This window comes from Ambystoma mexicanum, chromosome 12 (assembly GCF_040938575.1).
Source record: "Ambystoma mexicanum isolate Mex_15411 chromosome 12, UKY_AmexF1_1, whole genome shotgun sequence".
NCBI classification, from domain to species: Eukaryota; Metazoa; Chordata; class Amphibia; order Caudata; family Ambystomatidae; genus Ambystoma; species Ambystoma mexicanum.
This window is the reverse complement of record NC_090936.1, coordinates 603,946,787-603,966,499: the sequence shown is the minus strand read 5'-3', so window position 1 is coordinate 603,966,499 and position 19,713 is coordinate 603,946,787. Positions and strand designations below refer to the sequence as shown.

At 43.8% G+C, this 19,713-nt stretch overlaps 1 protein-coding gene across 4 annotated transcripts in view; it reads left to right on the top strand.

Annotated features, from left to right (window-relative positions):
• SLC43A3 (solute carrier family 43 member 3) overlaps window positions 1-19,713 on the top strand; it is a 918,364-nt gene that overhangs the window by 186,000 nt on the left and 712,651 nt on the right. For all 4 annotated transcript variants that reach the window (XM_069629005.1, XM_069629006.1, XM_069629007.1 and 1 more), the window contains exon 5: window positions 4,465-4,659. The gene's annotated coding sequence lies outside the window, so the exon portion shown is untranslated. The remainder of the gene's footprint in view (window positions 1-4,464; window positions 4,660-19,713) is intronic.

The window sequence follows — 19,713 nt, the reverse complement described above, 5'->3', positions numbered from 1 at the left end:
ATGAGAGGAGGAGGGACTAGAATTATACGAAGGTATAGAAAGAGGGAGGAGGGAAGGGAGCTATTCCTGTGATGTTAGTGTTGCGTTTGCTAATACGTCTCCCCTTAACCTTTGCAGATTTTGTAGTGCTTTTATACTATTACGTTTTCTCCCAATATAATTTTTGTCTGTCACGCCCCTTTTTTCTTTTCTTGCAATTCCTCCAAGTCCTTTTTACAGTCGAACCAGCTGGTGCAATTGGATCTAGGTCATGTGACCTCTGCCCCACCCACCTGCTAATGATAGCTTATCTTGTGGTACTTGTCTGCCCCGCCCATTTTGTTCCCTGTATAACTTTTAGATCCAAGGGTGTCTCTTGTCCAAAGTGAAGAATAGACGGAGAGAAGGCAATTCCAGGTTGGTTCTGTTATGGCCTTGGAAGGGCTAGAAACACTTCTTCACTCATCCCAGGTAAGCCAGCAGCATCTGTATCACACCTCACTCACCCCTTCCATCACCCACAATCAGAGTCTGAACCTTGCTCCCAAGGACCTCCAAGCCGTAGAATCTCATCCACATCCCACTCATCACCAACCACACTCCACCTCCTGCTCGTCACTGCTCACTTTCCAGTACTACATGCAGCAGGCATTGCTCACATCCTCACCAGTCAAAAGCTGCACACACTTTACCATAGACATATGGCTCATGCCTACCTCCAAACATATCTTGGATGTCCTTGTCGCAGGCTACATAATTGAACACAACAATGGCACAGAGAAGGCTGGTGGATGGCTTGCTATCATCCATGAGACCTTGTGGACATGCACCTTCCAGGAGCACACCACATCTGCATACATGGATCTCCTGACTTGCACTTTCAGCTCATTCACACTTGGGCAGCTTCACCTGATCTTTCGACCTCCCCAGACCAACACAGCCTTTCTCAACAAATACACAGACCTCATCCCAACAGTATTCAAAAACAACGCAACAACACCTTCCTCAGAGACATCAGACTGCTGGGGAATCATGCTACCAAGAAATCCAGAGACCTTCTTCTTGAGCTGCATAACACCATGGACATCAAGCAACCCCTCCTAGAACGAACAGACAACAGATGGCATTTATCATCTCTCCAGAAATTGCATGTCTTCTCCCACCAACCTTAGGACTGGACAGACTATGCAGATATGCCAACCCTGCTCCAACATAGTCTACTCTTCCACTGGGGCCAACCCAAACCAACCAAGACACTCCACCGCTCTTTCAAGAAGACACCTTAACTACACCTTAACTGAGACCACCAACCATGTACTCACAGGACTTCATGAACAGCAAGCAAACCATACAGTGACCAGAAAAGTACTGGAGAAAACCTCACCAATGAAAAGACCTCATAACCATTAGAACATTCCATTCAGCATGCCATACAGTCCTCAACGCAGTCAAAGCAAAATAATGTACAATAAACATAATGGAAGCATCCAGCAAGTGCAATACAATCTTCCAAGGTGTTAAGCAGTGCATCAACCCCCTTCCAGACCCTGCAATACTGCAATTTACCGACAAATTAATGCCATCAACAACTCCTTCACACATAAGATAGACATGATATGGTAACACATTGACAGCTCCAAACACACCCCAGACGTCCCACCATACCAGACCACAACCTATCAGACCAGATCAAAACTCTTGAAGCTCTCAAATCAAGCAATGCATCCCTCACAAGGCACTTTCCCAGATGCACTGAAAATAGAACTGACCCTCCCCCTTGATGAAGAAACTCACGCTCAACCCGGATTGTCTCGGCAACTGTCACCCTTCAAGCATTTTCCCTTCCTCTGCAAAGTGATTGAGAAGGCTGCTGTGATCCACTTGCCCAAAAGAATCCCTCATCACAGTCTTCTAGAAGACTACTGGTTTTAGACCATGATACAGCACAGAACCTTCCAACATCCAAGTTATTGATAATGCTCTACCCATCCTGTACAATGGAGACTCCTACTTTCTGGTCCTACTCAACCTCTCTTGTTGAGTGAAATATAGTCCGTGAATGCCGGAAATAGAGGCCAGAGTTATTTGTGATATCCCATTGAAGTATAAGGCCAGCACAGAAATGGTGACAGACATGAGGCCTAATCATCCAGAAACAGGCCTAAATCTCAAAGGAAAGAAAGTGGGGTTAAATCTCAAAAGTGCGAAGATATGCGCAATGCATTTCAGCAAGGAAAAGAAAGACATGTGGCTGACAATGCTATTTTATTAAATCCATGTAGAGCTACACTTTTACTTAGAGACAGATAGCAGCGTGTACAATATCTTTATGCAACATGAGATTGTGATCCCAAAATCTTAAGTGAAACCAAACGTCTTGCATTTACAAGAAATAAAAGAACTTCCTTTTTGTTTTTCCTCATCCAATTGACAATATCCAGAGAGTAGAGCCTACTAGACTTTCAGAGTTCGAACATGGTTTTCTCATACATCTGCCCTATACATATGGATAATCCAGAAGTGGTACACATGTATTTTGCAACTGGGAGATTAAAGAAGTACATTAACAGGGCCATTGCTTCAAAATATATACAGAAACTCCGAACTCTCTGCGGCAGGCATATCTATTCATCGAGAATTAGGATTGGAGTTTTGGGAGGAACGGTGCGCGCTAGCTCAGACCTTATTCTGGGTTCGGTTGTGGGCAAATGAACATACATCTCTCTGCCACTTCATCATCCGTTCCGTATTGGGCAGGGTGGGGTTGCACAGAATCCCTTCGCTTAACTATAGCTCTAAAGCCCTCGGAGAGGCTAATGTAAGTGCTCTTTTTCCGCCAGGTGTATTACTAACAAAAGCAGAGGGGAATAGTTAAAAATCTTTGTTGGATGGGCCCTTTGTGAGAAAAAGAACACTTTTAGAGTATGGTAACAAATCTGTACAATTAAATATGTCGATTAGTAGGCCTCTTGTGATCCAACCTTATCTAATTTGGGTTTCCTATAAGAAAGACTGGTGGCTAATTACTAGGGCGAGGTTCGACTGCCTTCTCTTGCGAGGGAATACAGCAAGTTAGAAAGGGTTTCCGGATTCTGCCGAGTGCCCAGTGTGCAGCCATTACTTAGAAGATCTGGCTCGTGTGTTGCTGTTTCGTACAGGGTATACAGGGATTCAGAGAGCAACTCTGATACCTGCTCTTAAGAAGGCAGAGATCTGCCACTATAAAGCAGCACTCACTTTCCTTTTGAGTGCTGACTCCGTTTTCACTGCTTGGGCATTGCTCTCTTTTTGAAGAGAGCGATGTATTTTAGAAAGGGGCTGATGAGGCTTCAGGGAGATTGAGGTTCTTTAATATCTTGGTGGAACGCAGTTGGAAATGGTGCTAATGTATTAAATATTGAGGCAACCGAGTAGTTGGAACTGTGATTTCTATTATTTTCAATGCTATTTCACTGCAGTCATTTTATCAATGCAAGATATGGTTTTTGTATATGATTTTAAGGAAGATATTCTATGAATTTTGTTGTTTTATGGATGTATGTAATGTTGTTTTTGTGTTTTTTTGGATCTTAGTATCCAAAATAAACATTTGACTGACTGATATACAGAAATATACTGCCTAGATTTAAACCATGGTGGAAACAGATAAGGCCACACCTGTTATTTCTGCAGAAGTGACCTTGAGGTCACAATTCCCATAAAATGTCCATTAGAGTTACAGCCAGGGCCATTACAGGCCATGAAGGGAGAGGCGAAGAAAAACATGAGCCAGCCTCTGGTGGATCATATGCTTAAGGGGAAATCAAACTTAAAGCGAATAAAGAAAAGTCCGGTGTTTAGTTAATAGAAAAATACATTTTATTGCATAAAAAGGGCAGCATATATGCCACAATGGTCATTCCAGGCTTTTATTAAAGGTGACAGTAACCCCCTTTGACTCATGCCAAAATGATTTTTGTGTGATAAATATAACTAAAGTTATTAATGAAAATTTGATTTGGGCCTTCCCTTGAATCTGAGAGGTTTGAAAGTTGGTGTGAGGGTGAGGGATAAAATTAACATGGGAACTATAAAGTGGCATATTTTTCACTGATACGGCTCCTGAGTAAAAAAGAAAAACGTATTTCTGGATAGGAGGGTGTGCCGACTTCAGATTATCACCATCTGATTTGCCTTAAAATGTAGTTCTTATAAATATATCATACATGTAAAGATTTGAAAAAGTAAGGTACTTCCCATGTTCATAGATTTTCAGAGTTTAAACGGGCCGAGCCCACATGTCAGTTTGGGATAACAAAACGTCCTCCTCCCCAGCTTTCCTAACTCACACCCCTCATCTCCTTGTCCTATTAGCACACAAGTGGGAGCTGGGTAGAGAAAACCAACCAATCCCTTCCACAGGAATCATGAAATGTTTGTGATGTCATTGGCCCTATAAGTACACCAGTTTGCATCTGAACTGGGCTTTTTCACTTATTCCGATAGGTAACCTGCTGCTGAACTCTTGCGAGAAACACCCAAGCAGAGAGGTCCCAAACCTTGCATTAGAGACTGGGACCAGGAGACATAGAAGCTGACTGGGACCCCTTGGAGGAGCCAGAGGGGACTATCCTGGACTGACACCCTTGCTGTCCCAGAGGTACCATGCTGTTCCCTGATGCCCATGACAAGGCCTCTCCTGTAAGTAAAACTATCCCCAAAGCCATAGATTGTGTAGGCCCTGGATTGTTCTCAATTATTGTTCTAGTAGTTCCCCATAGCAAAATATCCTGTTTGCCTGTGTAGATCCTTAGCATATTTAATTAAAGTAAATCACGTAATTCACCTACAGAAATCACGGGATGTGTTTTGTTAGCATTCAAAACTAACAAGCTCTTCCCTGTGTGTTTTGAGACGTTATAGACCTAATTATTTACAAAAGGAATTAACCCCAAAACCCTGTTTTCAAGTGAGGGTGCAGTGTGCAAAACAAAATTCCCCATTGATCCCCTTCATTTTAAATCGGAAGTGTGAAGCCTTGTATTTCCTTTGCATGTGTGGTGGGAAAAACAAAATTGCCCCTTTGCTCTCATTGTGCTCTGACTAAAACCACAAAGCCCTGTCCATTCTTTTTAGCTGTGGCAAAACACATTTTCAGATTGCTTTTCTTTCCTTCATATTGCATTTATGGTACTAAGTAAAAAAAAAATGATTTTGCCCCTTGAATCCCTTTTTCCAAAGAGTGCATTTTATCAGAATTCCAAAACGATGTTCCGATTGTGTCACCACTCTCTACCACTGGCCTTCCAATTCAGAGGGGTCAAGTCTAATTGATGGTTAGAGGGTGGGGGTTGCTGGGAGAAAAGTATTATGACCCAATCAGCAATCAGTGTGTGTTTTGAATTGTTTTGCATTGGTGAGGGATTCGAAAAGAAAGCTGCAGGAAATTGTGACTGAACATCTTAATATTATCTCTGTGTTGATGCCATTATGGAAGTAATTTTTGTTCTTGTGTTGCCACATCATTGGTGGCTGATGTTAGTCTGTTTGTCAAATTTGGTTTAAATAAATTAATAAATCTATATTCTCATTACACACCGGCCTGGTTCCTAGTCCATTGTGGCACCGGTATTTGTTGGGATTGGGTGCGAGATGGGTTGGAGGCCTTACCAAACTGAACCTTAACAAAAGAATAGTGCTTTGTTGTGTGCCACCTGGATTGAGGGGGAAAGGAACACCCTGTGTTGATGATGACCGTGTAATAAACCACACTCTGCTGCCTTTGATATCGTTGACCACAAAGCCCTCCTCAACATCCTCATCGTGCACATAGATTTCGATGGAACAGTCTTGCACTGGTTCACCTCCTACCTCTCCAACAGAGGCCCACTCATCCAGAGGGGCCCCAAGAGATGCCAGTGCCCACAATAACCTGAAGAGTTCCACAAGGCTCCATACTTTTCCCCGTCATATTCAAATGCTGCATAGAAGCTCTGGGAAATTCCTTCCCAACACTGACATCAAGATAAAACAATATACAGGTGGCAAGCAGCTTTACCAAAAGATCAATTCCATCTATTAAGTCAGTCAACTCAGGCACTGTCTGTCCCTCATCCAAGCTTGGTTGACAAGTGCCTAACTGAAGGTCAACCAGACAAAGACCAAATTAATTCTCCTAGGAAATACCACCAAGCAAACCCAAATCGAGAATTGCTGACTGACATGAAGCTTAATGTATTCACGCCTCGCCTCTCAGCCAGTGCAAAATCCAGCTGATTTACCATTGAATGAGACTTCATTGAAAAAACACACATGATCACGAAGACCCAAACTTGTGTACGCCTGCGCAAAGTCAAGCCTTTAAACCCTGCCCCGAGTTTCAGATGATTTGTCATTGCGCGGTCATCCGCCACATGGACTGTGGCAAAACCCTCCTTGCATGACCCGAGATGCCACATTGGCCCCTCTGAAAGCCATCCAGCATGTCCCATCACAGGACTAAGAAAATGTGACCACCTCATCCCCATCCTCCAGGAGCTACACTGGTTGCCTCTTCATGCAGGCCTCATGTCCAAGAGAACGTGCATCACATATAAAGCAGTTACATCCACAAAGACTCTCTACATGACTGAGAAAATCACCATCTCCAAGGCCAGAGCACCACCAGAAGCCACCACACTGCCACTATAGAAACAAAGAACTACAAGGGGGAAAAAAGGAAACAGGCCTTTTCCTGTTACACACACTGTCTCTAGAAATGATCTTCAAACTGTGGGGTGAGCCCCACTATGGGGTCCCAAAGGATGTCCAGGGAGCACGTAGCTCTTAAAAAAGAGAGTACAGTGACTGCTTCTAATAGAAACTCTAAGCATATCTGTCATCTGGTGGGGCCTGACAACAATATGTGTATTCAATGGGGGCTCAGCATAGTGTTTGACTACCACTGCTCTAGAACAAGTTTGTCTCCATCCAACAGCGCAGGAAGGACCTGAGGACTGTACTGTTCAAAGAACATCTCGACATTCACTGATTGCTCCACTGAACCCTCTCTTGAGAACCACCTTTCCTCCGCTTCCTCTACCCGTCCCAGCTCATCTGCTACCCCTTACTTGTAATCCACTGTGTGCATCCCCAATGTACAGCTCACTGTTGCTTCTCACCTAGGTTTGCACCTTATAAATCCAATACACACATAGAATGACTATAGACCTGTGTAGAGCACTTCCAAGAACTATATAGCCTGTGAGCTTGATTAAGCAGAAGGAAATTAGATGGTATCTTGGTTGGGAAGCTTGTGCACCACTCCTCGGACTACAACTACAAACCATTTTTTTTTATTGTAATGTGCTGTGGTTGCACAAGTCAAACTTTCACATACAATACAGATGCATAAAAGCATGTGAACAATTTGATTTAAAAAAGTAGAAAAAGAAAGCATTTCAGGACCATAAAACATAAGCATAAATGTGTGCATGATTCAAAAGTCAACAAATCCCCCTATAAGCTATCGACAATTGGACCCTCGGTCACAATAATTTCCATATGTTACCAAAAAATTACCATCTAATAACCATCCCAGATTACTTAAAAATTGTACATCACTCCTAGCCAAATCGGGATTCATCACACCTATGCAATACACCTATGTACCCAAACCTCCGCAGATGCCGGCAGCGTTTGCAGTGACACACCGTGATGAACTCAGCGTCAACCCCCAGATGATCGTACATCACTCCTCTGCCCCTTTGGGCCCCCTCCCACTGTTCAGGCTCTCGATCTAGAGACCACAGCTGGCGACACCAGCCAATCGAGTTGGACCTCGGAAAATTATATATCGAAGATGAACTCCATCTGAGATTAAGGTATGTCTAACTTGCACCACGTCTCTGGTCACAGGCCTCAGGCATGGTCACCCATCCATGCACTATAGAATGCAGCTATGGCTATGCAAATCCGGTCTAGCAGCTCGCATAGCCGTCCACACTGAAACCCCTGACGTGCCTCAACAACTGCACCATTGGTATACAGCGACTACCTACAAAAAATGTTGGTCTTGCTGGGCACACATCAAATCTCGAGCACTAGCCTTCTATCAGAAACCACCAACAGCACCTACCCACGTGCATGACCTCCGGGCTGCTTACTGAAACCTAGCCATCCCACCCAAGTCCTAACCTGACAAAATGAACACAGGCATCTTAAAGTTAACTCTTAGAATCTCCCAAACATGGACTTCGGTCGCCGAGGGCGTTCCAACTACAAAGTCCATTGAGGCCATACAAATGGGGAAAGGGTGCTATATAAATAACAAGTACAATACAATACAACACATACTTTGCCAAGTGCAAGACTCTAATGTCCTGTTTAGCTATACAATCAATTAATAGGTGTTTAATAAATTATATTGCACCCTGTGGTTCACAAAGTGGGCATATGTCAGAAGTTCCCTTACTCATTGAATAGACGGATTGTACTTCAGCTGTAGGCAAAAGATTCAAAACGTAAGCACATATTCCTCCAATGGGCACTAGGAAATGTGTGCAGATATGCAGGGATAATTCCCAACTTTTTATCCAATTTCGAAAAACTCTGGTTTAAAATGTAGCTACGCAGTTCCTCTGTGGTGGTTATCCAGTCAGCAAAAAAAAAAAGCTTCTTAGAGAGCAGGGGAGTCTCCAATAAAGACCTAAACTGGTAGCTATTAGCTAAGATCCTGTCCACAAAGTTTTTGAATTCAGTGGAATTTTCACAGAGATTTAGACTTGCTGATCACTAACTCATTAGCGCCAGCATATGCAACCATATTTTCAATCGGACATTGCAGGCCACATGGAGTCAAATCCACGTGGGTCATATTGTTAGCACATGCCAACCAGGATACACTCAAATTACCAATCTTCGGATTGGCGAAGGCCACTGGGGCAAGATGTTCTCCCATAAGGTAAAGGTTGAATAGAAAAGGTGCCAGGTCACAGCCCTGGCCCAGTCCCATAAAAGTACAAAACTCCTTGGTTAAATCTGTGTCCATTCAGCCTAACCTGCAGGCTTGTGTCTTTATTAAGGTACCTGATAGTAGAGAGATGGTGGACCAGAATTCCCCATTTATTCAATTTACACCAAAGGAGACTCGGATTCATGGTGTCGAATGCCTGGCTAAAGTCAAGTAGTGCTGCATACAAAGGCGGTGCATCCTTGCTCCAGGCAGTATTTTGCAAGCAACACATGATGACCCCGTTGGATATTGTCCCCATTTCTGGAAGCCAGTCTGGTGAAATCCCGGTCTACCTACAGACACAGCCCATTCCTCTAGGGACTTTAAAACAACAGAAGCATAGATTTTACTCTCTGCGTTAAGAAGGGAGAGCGGCCTATAGTTAACAGGTAAAGACCGATCGCCTTTCTTGTAGATTGGAATAAATAATGACAGTTTCCATGAAGATGGTCTGCACCTTGTTTTCAAGATGTCAAGGAATAATAAATACAAAACATCGGCCCACATTACTACATAGTCTTACAGATATAATTGCACAGGCCCTAGACCCAAAAATGTTCCTAATATGCCACTCAAGATCGAGAACATCAAAATCCAAAACCCACTCTGTGTCCGTACAATTATTGGCCCAATTTGAGTCTGGGGATCCATACAAATTCTGAAAAAGCAATGCACATGGAATTACCTTGTAGTGCCATCAGGAGAAGAGGAAAGCTGATTAATCAGTCATCTGAGAAGAGGAAAGCTGATTAAGCAGCACCCAGAATTAAGGGTGTTCCTAGTTGTAACTTCACAAAGCATCCATTCCCCTTCCTTTTGTAAAACGATTAGCGTATGTGCTTTCAGACAGTTCTTGTATTTTTGTCTTAGAGCTTTTACCCTAAGGGTGTACAATGCCTCAATGTTTGAGTTCTTCTGCAGGCCTCTTAAATCCCTTCTCAGCTCTTTTTTTATTTTCATGCACAAGAGGATCTAAAGGGTGTCGCCGAGGAGCGTGTCGGCCAGCTTCCGGGCTATTTCTATCCTGCCATATAAAATGCATGAAGTTAGATTACAAAATCACTTCCCTCTTTTCTAAATAAGAGGAAGAGCACGCAAAACGGTGTACCCTTTATATCACATAAGTATTTTGCAATCCTATTCCCTCGCCGGGATATTCGGTTTTCATGTTGTGAGGGAAGTACTGCCTCCAACTCCAAAGCAAACTCTGCCGCAAGGATGTTATGATCACTGAGATTAGAGTTCTCGATTTTCAAGATTCCACAATGGTGAAACAGGCCAGCGGAAAGAACTAAATCAATGGTCGAAGTCCACATACCATTTTTCCAGGTATGTTATGTTGATTTATACCGCGCACCGCTACAACACAGGGGCTAAGTATGATTACTGCTCAATGCTCCCTCTATATTAACACTCCCTACCCTCGAATCCCAGTTCTCAGAGCGATCCACTCTAACCTATTTTTAGATTGAATATAAACGATATCTGCGGGCACCCTCCTCTCTGGTCACACGCCTAGATTTGGGGACCACAAACTGCAACGTCCCGTGACTCTGTATGGAAAGGCGCATGCCCGCCACTCGCTGCTAGAACGTGAAATGCGCCCAACAAGCGAGAGAAGTGTTACTCTTCACCCTATTGGTCGGTGGCTCACCCATATTTGTTTGTGCCTCCCCCGTGTGTACTGACTCCCTGCTGCAATGAGATAAGACTTGCAATGTGCATCTCGCGCAGCAGCAGGCCCTCTTACTTAAGGAACCACGCCCCATACCCTATCTCTTTATTGTTCTTCTATCGTTCAGTGCTTTGCTAAAGAGATTTCCAGTGCTTACACCGGCTGGGCCTTTGCATTGTATATGTTTTAAAGACCTCTGAAGAGCTATCCAGGGCCAGAGTGAATGAACACTGAGAGGCCTGTATTGTTTTCACTCTGGTTGGACTTCCTGATTGCTTTAAAAATAAAGCGTGTTGCGAGAACTTGTCTGTCCACCACAAACAGAACTTGACAGGATTACGAACTATCGGTGCGGAGTCAGGGGAGAAGGAGGGAGTAATTGTGAGAGGCCCTGCAAAATCTGGAGAGGGAGTGAGTGGGAGACGAGGGCAGGCGCCCCCGATTGTTTTTCGCTGACTTCTTTGACACGTTATTTTTAAGGTTATTTATGAGTTATGTCATTAAACAGTTTTTTGTTTAATTTAGTGCAAAGTAAAGAACTGGCAGACCTGTTTGCTTGTGTGCAAAAATAACATTGGGTGTACAAGAGCTTACTGTCGTACGCAACTACTAGTGTATGGGGGCAGGGGTGTTGCTAGGGGGAGCTGAGGGGGCTATAGCCCCGGATCTTTTGGCTGTAGCGCCAGATAGAAGCTCAGGAGCTACAGCCAAAAGACTAGCTAGCCCCGAGTCCTGACAGCCTGGACATTAGCGTAGCCCCGGATCTTTTCCAGACCTAGCAACTCCCCTGCTGGGGGGTTTAAAAGACTGCCTCCACATCCAACACCCCAGAGCACCAGGCCCAGGGTCTGTGCATTGCTTAAGGGGGCGCAAGAAAGCATGCACCATACTAGACCACAGGGTGACGTGCGCAAGTTGCTATTAAAATAAAAACTCCAAAACATTGGAGCACCAGGGCCAGTCAGGTGGTTTGTGGGGGCATTAGAAATAATCCAATATACTATACTACCAGGGTCTGGTTCCTCTAAGGCCAATAGAGCCCCATGTGACCCTGTCTAAGTGGAGTGGTGGTTGGGAATACCATGGCAATTGGTTTTGCTCAAGGGAGTCCCAAAAAAGAATGCCCCGCCAGCAAAGTTCATATTGATAAAGAAAACTGAAAATATATTAAGGCCCTGATTACTGGTTGGGTGGCAATGGTATATCTGTCAGTGTTTGCTAAATACTGCTGGGTTTAGCGTCCTCCCAATTCAGTGTTCTGCAAATATTGCTGGTAGTATTCAACCCGTGGTATTTGAAGTGGACTTTCACTAGAAAGTACATCCAATGTTTATCTCCACCTTATTTTTACCTTCACCTTAGAGGCGGAGGTAAAAACTACAAATTGTACCGAATTTCTTTAAAACTTTTTTTACTGTATGGTACATGCAACAGTATTTAGCAAAAACCGCTGATTTACCACTACACCCAACTCGTAATCATTCTCTTAGGGCCTCATCATGAGTCTGGCGGTATCCCGACAGTAATCCGCCAGTGCAATAGCATAGCCGCTGCTTGGTCTGGCGCTATTGGCACCGGATCACAAGTAGCGGTTGGGCGGTTATTGCCCAATCCCCATTGGTTCCATAGGCCCCATTGAGTTTTGGGGGGCGCAATTAATGCTGGCACAATTAATGGCACTGAAAATGGGCACTAAGTGGACATTTTTACCTCCAGGTTTTTGCTGGAGGTAAAACTACGTACTGCCCAACCCATAATTCGGCCAGTCCTTAAATGTGGCGGGAATCGGGTTGCTGCCTAAAATGCGGCAGTAATGGTGTTACTGCCACATTTAAGGGTCCACCCAATCTTGAGTATGGAGTGTGTACCCCCAGGTCAGAGCTCGGGGTAAACACGCCGGAAACATTTGAATACCGCTGGATGGGTGGACGCTAACGCAAATAAACTTTGCAGGGAAACCGCCGAACTTGTGATCATGCCCTTAGTCTCCAATACACTACTAGAACAATGGTAAGAGTTGCATGTTCAAGCTCCATTTAGACCCTCGCTGATTGGAAGCGTGGTCATGTTGGTTAAGTAATTTATAGAAAATAAATCTATAACCCACTAGACTACCAAAGGCAGTTAAACTATCTGTGACATTTGTTGGTTCCAATATCTCTTAAATTCAGCCCTATATAATGTTTGTGTATTGGCTGTTCCAGCACGTTGCAACATTTGGGGAAAGGGCTTGCAGGTGGTAGGTAGTTCAGCCGCCAGCACTCTGTGAAGTGTATGTTGAGTCTGGAGGAAGACTTGCAGGGAAAAGGAAAGCCACACAAGGAGAGCTGGTCAAGAAGAAGGAGGCTATTACCAAATGTTCTGTGGCTATGATGCCTGGGTTTCTTGCAACAAGGGAAAACCAGACAGACTAGAGAAGAGGGCAGCCAAGGTGTGGCAGAGGTGGGTTTAGCTGCTAAGGGTCAGAGCTAATGGAGGGGAGCTACAGGGGAATAGAGTGGAAGGGTCAGTGGTAGAGCAGGTCGTAGAGATGCAGAAGGTCAGTTAGTCAGTTCTGGAAGAGGAAGATGCCTTTAAGTGGGCCGGGTCTAGTCTGGGAAGAGCCAGGCTCCAAAAGCTACTCCCATAATTCTTCTAGTATACAATTTTAAAACACTAACGTTATACTGTGCAATTGTATTTACAGGCTGTTAGAAGTACAAGTACATTGGTTGGTAAGCATGTATTTCTCCGCACAAGGAATTTTTGATTCTCACAATTGGGTGTCATACACGTGCATGGATGAAGTTCTTCCTTGCACTTACAAATCTAAGGTTATCTATACCATTGATACCTTTCTGACACATGGGCTCTTGTAATATGTACTCCAAAGGGGTCATCATTGGTGCAGCACGCCCGGTTTTGCCCATAGTGCATCAATACACCATGATTCTAGTTTTTGTCAACTTACACAAGTAAAGATACTATTCAATCAGGAATTTGTTATCTCAATAATGTATATAAATATGAACTGAAAAGGTCCACTTTAAATTTTTTTCATGTACGCTTGTTTATCTAAACCCCGTTCATCTGCTATGGTATGGTATTCATTATTTTGTTTTTAATTTATTCACTGGTGAATTTTTCTGTTGGGTAATTATTTACCATATAACATGATGACATTGCATTTATGTCTTTGCTTATATTTTATTTTATTCATGGATCAAATTACTCAATTTGTTATTGATTAATAGCCTTGAGAACGACCTACACGGTCGAAACACGTGTCGGCTATGGCTACTAATACAAAGAAGAATTTGATCAAGACCTTATGAATGGACTATTATTTTCAACATTAATCTTATGATTTTGATTACACTATTTGGATATCTGCACATCTATTCAGAATATTAGTTCCAAGCACAATGTCAGTCCAACAATTTTCAGGATAAACACAAGTCTTGACTTGGTTATTTGTTGACATGGGGAGGGCAGAAAGGGAGATGATTACGCCTGGCAGCGTTTGAAAAATCTGTCTTCTAGGGAGCAGCGCTACATCAATGGAACAAAAGCAGAGGCATCAGGGGGCAGTGTGCCTTCCGTGCACATTTAAGAAAAACTGTGCCAGCACATTTCAGGATGATTGATGGTCGCAGTAGCGTGCCATGTGTTTCCATGTGAACACGACTTTGCAGAGAATGTAAACTCTTAATTTCTGAAATGGCATTTTATGGTGCTTCTATGATGCCTTTATGGAGCATTGAGGTGTAAATCGAATAGGGGCTCTTGGCATCGGGGCTTCTATTCAATCATATCCCAAAAGCACAAACAAGTGATGGATTCATTTTGATGCCCATTTGAATGGCGTTGTGCTCCTAATGCAACGACTGCAGCAACGGCAGGAGCAATAATGAAGGTGCAGAGCAAAAGAGTAAAAGAAAGTATCGCTCTGCAGAGGAGGAGGTCAGGGCACAGGGTAAAGCTAGATGGAATCGTAGTACAAGTGAAAAGTGAATAAGTATAATGGAGGAAATGCGTAATGCAGGACGAGAAGAAGCCAAGGCGCACACACTGCATAGCATTGACCCAGAAGCCATTTGCTATGTGCTAAATATGGCACCATCCACGGATTGAGCCAATCAGGGCGTGTGCGAACCATGCCCCACACACATTGCGAGAATTGCAGGATAAAGTAGCAGCACTTTGCCATTTTTGCTTCTATCTGAACATGGGTAGACAAGGAAGGACCGGCAATCTTTAGAAATGTGGATTGACCCTCATAAGAAAGCCCATTAGCAGTACTTGCCTCAAACTATAAAAAATGGGCTCAGGGGAATGGGGATCATGAAACCAATATCAGATGACACGGTTCCTTCCACAGTGCAGGGTTCGAAAGCTGTGCAACAGTCACACAGGCGATGGGGTGGCGCTTTACAAAAACACTCCCTTCAGATATTACGAAGAGAAAAAGCCAGGAGCCAGTTGGGCAAAGGGAAAGTCTAGCTATTCCGCCCTTTACAGGTAGCCTCTCGGGGGCAGTGGTAGATAACGAGGAGGTCAGATCTGCCTTTGAGGTAAAGGTTTTGCTGGCAGCTTTTCACGGGCCATTGCCAGAAAGGTCAACGTCTGTTAGCGATCCAAGCCTAAATCAATTTCAGGTATTTAGTCAGAGACAGAGCTGACTCTGGGAAAGCAACTCTAGTGGGCAAAGTAAGAGAGATAAAGATGCGAGCCAAACTGTGACTACATATTCAAGCAGAGACATTGGAGTGATGGGGCTAAGCCTAGGTATTCAATAGCAAAGCGACAGATTTAAACTGTCTGCGACGGCGTCAAACAGGGGCCTAAATAACATTGGCACCAATGATGTAGTAGTCTTTACAGCCCTCGCCATAACACACAAATGTGTCGAAAACCCGGCACCCCTATACCTGGCCCAAAGAGTTGCCAAGCAGGTACACACCAGAATCGCCTATTCTAATAGGATCCCTGTTCCTAAAACTAGGAGAGTGCGAGCAGGAGGATCTAGCTTCCCAGCACTGGCAGCAACATACTGGAATGCCTTGCCCCCCCTTGTCCGACAAGTTGAATCCCATTTAGCATTCAGGAAATGTATCAAAACCTTGCTGTTCTCCTAATCACCTCACCCTATGAATGTTGCTGTTCACCTAATCCCCTCACCTTATGAATGTTGTCCATCTCCAATCAGGCTACTTCCGTAGAGTTCACTGGAACTGTTGCACACTCACTGTAACCAAGAGCTAAATTATGCTCCTGAACTAAGTTCACTTCACGTAACAAAGACATTCTGTATCATGCTCAGTGTAACTAAGACAAATATGTGCAAATAAGACAATCTCTGCAACAGCGCCTCGATGCCCGTGGGCTGTTTGTGCGCCTTATGAATACAAATAAATAAATGAAAAAGTGTCCCACAGGCAATTCATTCCTATTGTGGTAGACTGTTTGAGAAATACCCACGTTATATGTATTTATTTATAAAAATGCATTGGAACGTGTACAGTTAAAATAATATTTGGTCAAAACTACTAGCTGCACAGTGAAGTAACTCATTAAACCGGCCCACCTCAACCAACAATGCTGACCCCCATTAGCATGTTGGGCCTGCACACCGGTCACTGCCTTGTAGCCCAATAGGCCAGTCTGGGCCTGGTCAGCATTATAAAGAAAGCAAGCACCCCGAGACAAGGATGCCTCTGTAATGAGTTTCGAGCAGAGACGCAATGGCACTGGGAGGACAAAAACAAGCTTTCACATCAGGACGGATGGCATAAAATATGGCGATATAGTCTGTGGGAAGGGCCCCAATCAAGGGTTTGCTACAAACACCCCAATCTGGTCAACCATAGGTCAGTCCAATAGTAATAGTGCCAGTGGAAGGCTAGTAGACCAGCGGGCACCTTTTGACATTAGCCACAGGATGGATATACTCGGGGATGGAAGTGTACCAAAAATGTAGTGGAACTGGGACTCCGGCAGGGGACAGAGTAGGAAGGAAGGGAGCAAATAACACCTTTTTCAAGGGTTGCAGTCATGCTGGTTGACAGCCAATTGAGGTTAAACAGGTTTCAGTTTAGCTGTTACTGATATCCGGTGGTAAATTTGAGAAGTGTGCTTTTCCGGAATAGTGAAAATAGTTACAAAAAGTGCTGGATCTGTTAACAGTAACAAATAAACTTAGTGGAACAACGCTCCCGATCGTTCCCGCTCACTTCTACCCCTCCGGATATACTGGCTGCGCCAAGGCACTTGAACCTCACCCTAACGAGACAGAAAGATTTGTTTGTACATAAAGGGGTTTCTACCAGCTTCAGAATCCCAAAGAATAGGCTCATTTAGGCTTTAGTAGCAAACAGTTTAAAGTCCACAAGGATACCGCTGGCGGAACTACGGGAATAAACGCCTACAGACTACAGTCTGGGACGTAGAAGGACCTTTTTTTGGCGTAAAACACCCAACGAGTAATGATCCTCTGGGACTGCCCCCCACCCCAAAAAGAGCTAGGGAAATTACTGATGAGTATCCTGAGGGGAATAAGGTAAATCTCCATTAGAAAGAGATGACTGTGTAATCAGTTATGGGATGTTGGCAACAGCAGTCGTTATTATAAGGTAGAGAGGAGGCTGCGGGCTGCTAGCTGGTAAGTCTCCAGTCAGGACGATGACAGTGCATCCGGCTAGTTACCCTCCTTTGGCATTTGCCTTCAACAACTGTTACTATTAGGCACTCTTCTTGCCACTGAGTTGTGCCACATGTTGGTCAGTGTTTGAGGGGTTTAGTGAATGTTTTGGTATGGTAGTGTAAACGATAAACTGCCCAGGATGGGGGTCATTCATTACCCAGATGATTTGTTGTTCTTGGGTGTGGTAGGCGCAAGCCAGACTGCCCCTCCTGTTCAGGGTGGAACTGAAGACCCAGCTCGTCAGGGAATACAGGGGGTCAATTTGGACTTGTAACGCCTGGGTGAATACCAACCCTGCAGTATGGAATACCCAAGCTAACATAATGTGTAACCCCCCACCCCTTTTGTTGACCTCTCTTACCCCCAAATTACCTGTACAGCACTCCATTGTTTTCTCAGCTAGGTTTGCACTCAACAAACCCAAATGCAAACATAGGTGAGAACGCATGCCCCAGGCTATTGGCTACCTTTTGAAAGCAGGTCAGTGCTCCTTTGGCTCAGTATAAGTGTGAGGGACCCAGCATTTGCGAGGAATAGAGCTGGACTCTGTAAAATGCTGGTTAAGGGAACATTATTTAGGGAAGCAGCAGCGGTTTTGTCTCATTACGCCACCTGCACTCTTATTGGGGAGCCCACTCAACTTTACCGCAAGAGTAATCAACCTAGACAGAACCTATTCTTGAGGTTTAGCAAGGACCAGGATGGGCCAGAAGCATAAGCATCATTATAGAAGGCTGTAGAGCCGTGCAATAGAAAGGCTGTGGCCAGAGGGGCAAAATCTGCCCTCACTTCCCCAAGGCCCAACCTGCCACACAACATGAAGGGCAGGGGACACATGGGAAGGGAGCATCTCATGGCTTTCATGAGTTAAAGGAATACTGCTCACAGCATGCGCATAAACTAACAACTTAAAAGGATAATCCTTGTTGCTGTAACAAGGGTTTAGCCTTCTGATGTCAAGTCCATGAGTGCTTTGTCTGCAGGAAGTTAGGAGGGTCTTAGAAAGGAAGAGAAAAGTTGGTGCATCAAGGTGGCAACAGGTCCACCTACATTATACATCCGCATAAAGCAGGCAGACCCCACAGCGATCCATTGTACATGCTGCCTGCCATGCTCGCATGTCAGGAAGCGTGTACAATTGAAATTAAACCCTGCGCGACATGCAAGCATGTTGGAATATGTTCAATTGTAAGTGTGTGATTGCACTGTCTGGATTTTTCCCATTTTTTTTTTTTTTTTTTAAGTGGGATCAGTCTCACGTGGAAGAATATATGTGAAACAATGAAAAGATGAGAGCGATTACCCCTCTCTACATCTGATTAGCTTTGGTCAGTGCATCACATTTTCATCATCATTAAACCAGTTGATAAATGTCACATGTTTTTTCAAACTATTTCAATTAAAATGCATTTCATTCATATTCCAATGTAACAACATAAAAACAATTAAGATAACTCATGTGCACTTTTCACGGGGCACACGTATAGAAAACAGACCAAATCTTCAACAGCTTATTGTGTACATATTTTACCAAAGGTGGGGTTAGTACGCAACGCAACTCCTTTGCACGCTTAGGTTAACTATCTGGAAATTTTACAAAAGAGATATAGGAACAGATTAAACTGATGTTGAGTTCTGTTCTGTTCTGTTAAGGTCACGAAAGGTCTTTGTTACATGGAGGCCTTTATTCTGGTCTCCAATTGTGTGAGGTTTTCAATTTCAAAACCAATGGAGTTGTCTACATATGTTTCGGCCTTCAAAAATACATTAGACGCTATCCCTAGCGTCTTTTCTTTGTGTTATGGCCATCTTCAGGACATAAATATTTCTTGGAAAATTGCAAAAAAATCACAGGAACCCTTGGGTATCGTTGTCTCCCAACACTATAATACAAAAACATAAAACTACTTTTAAAACCGTCAATAAAAAAAAGGGGGGAAAAGGGGCAAAACATGTGTGTGGCTTCCTATAATGCCAGACTGTTGTGAGCACTCACCTGTTCTCTTAAACAATCTGCTTCTTTGTTTTAGCAATTTATTGCTTATATGCAGTGGAGAGCTGCTTTCTTTGTTCTTGCAGGTATCATTTCTTCAATGTAGACCGAGACTGCTTCCTATTCTCTATAACAAGCAATGAGTTACATATATCTTGCTAATCTTCTGTTCACCTCAGTTTGCATATTATTTTTGCGATTTCTCTACATTATACTAACCTGTTCATACAGAGCTGTATTGCAGCTTGGCCTTTTTTACACAGCCATGCGGTGGTGAGTGGACCCTTTTTTCCTTTTCTCTCGCTGCCAGTCGAGCTGTAACAATTTGACCGAAAGAAAGAAGGGGAGATTTTTACTCTCTTCATTGTGGTCAGTACTGGTCACGTTATAGCTACTTTTTCCCATTCCCTTTT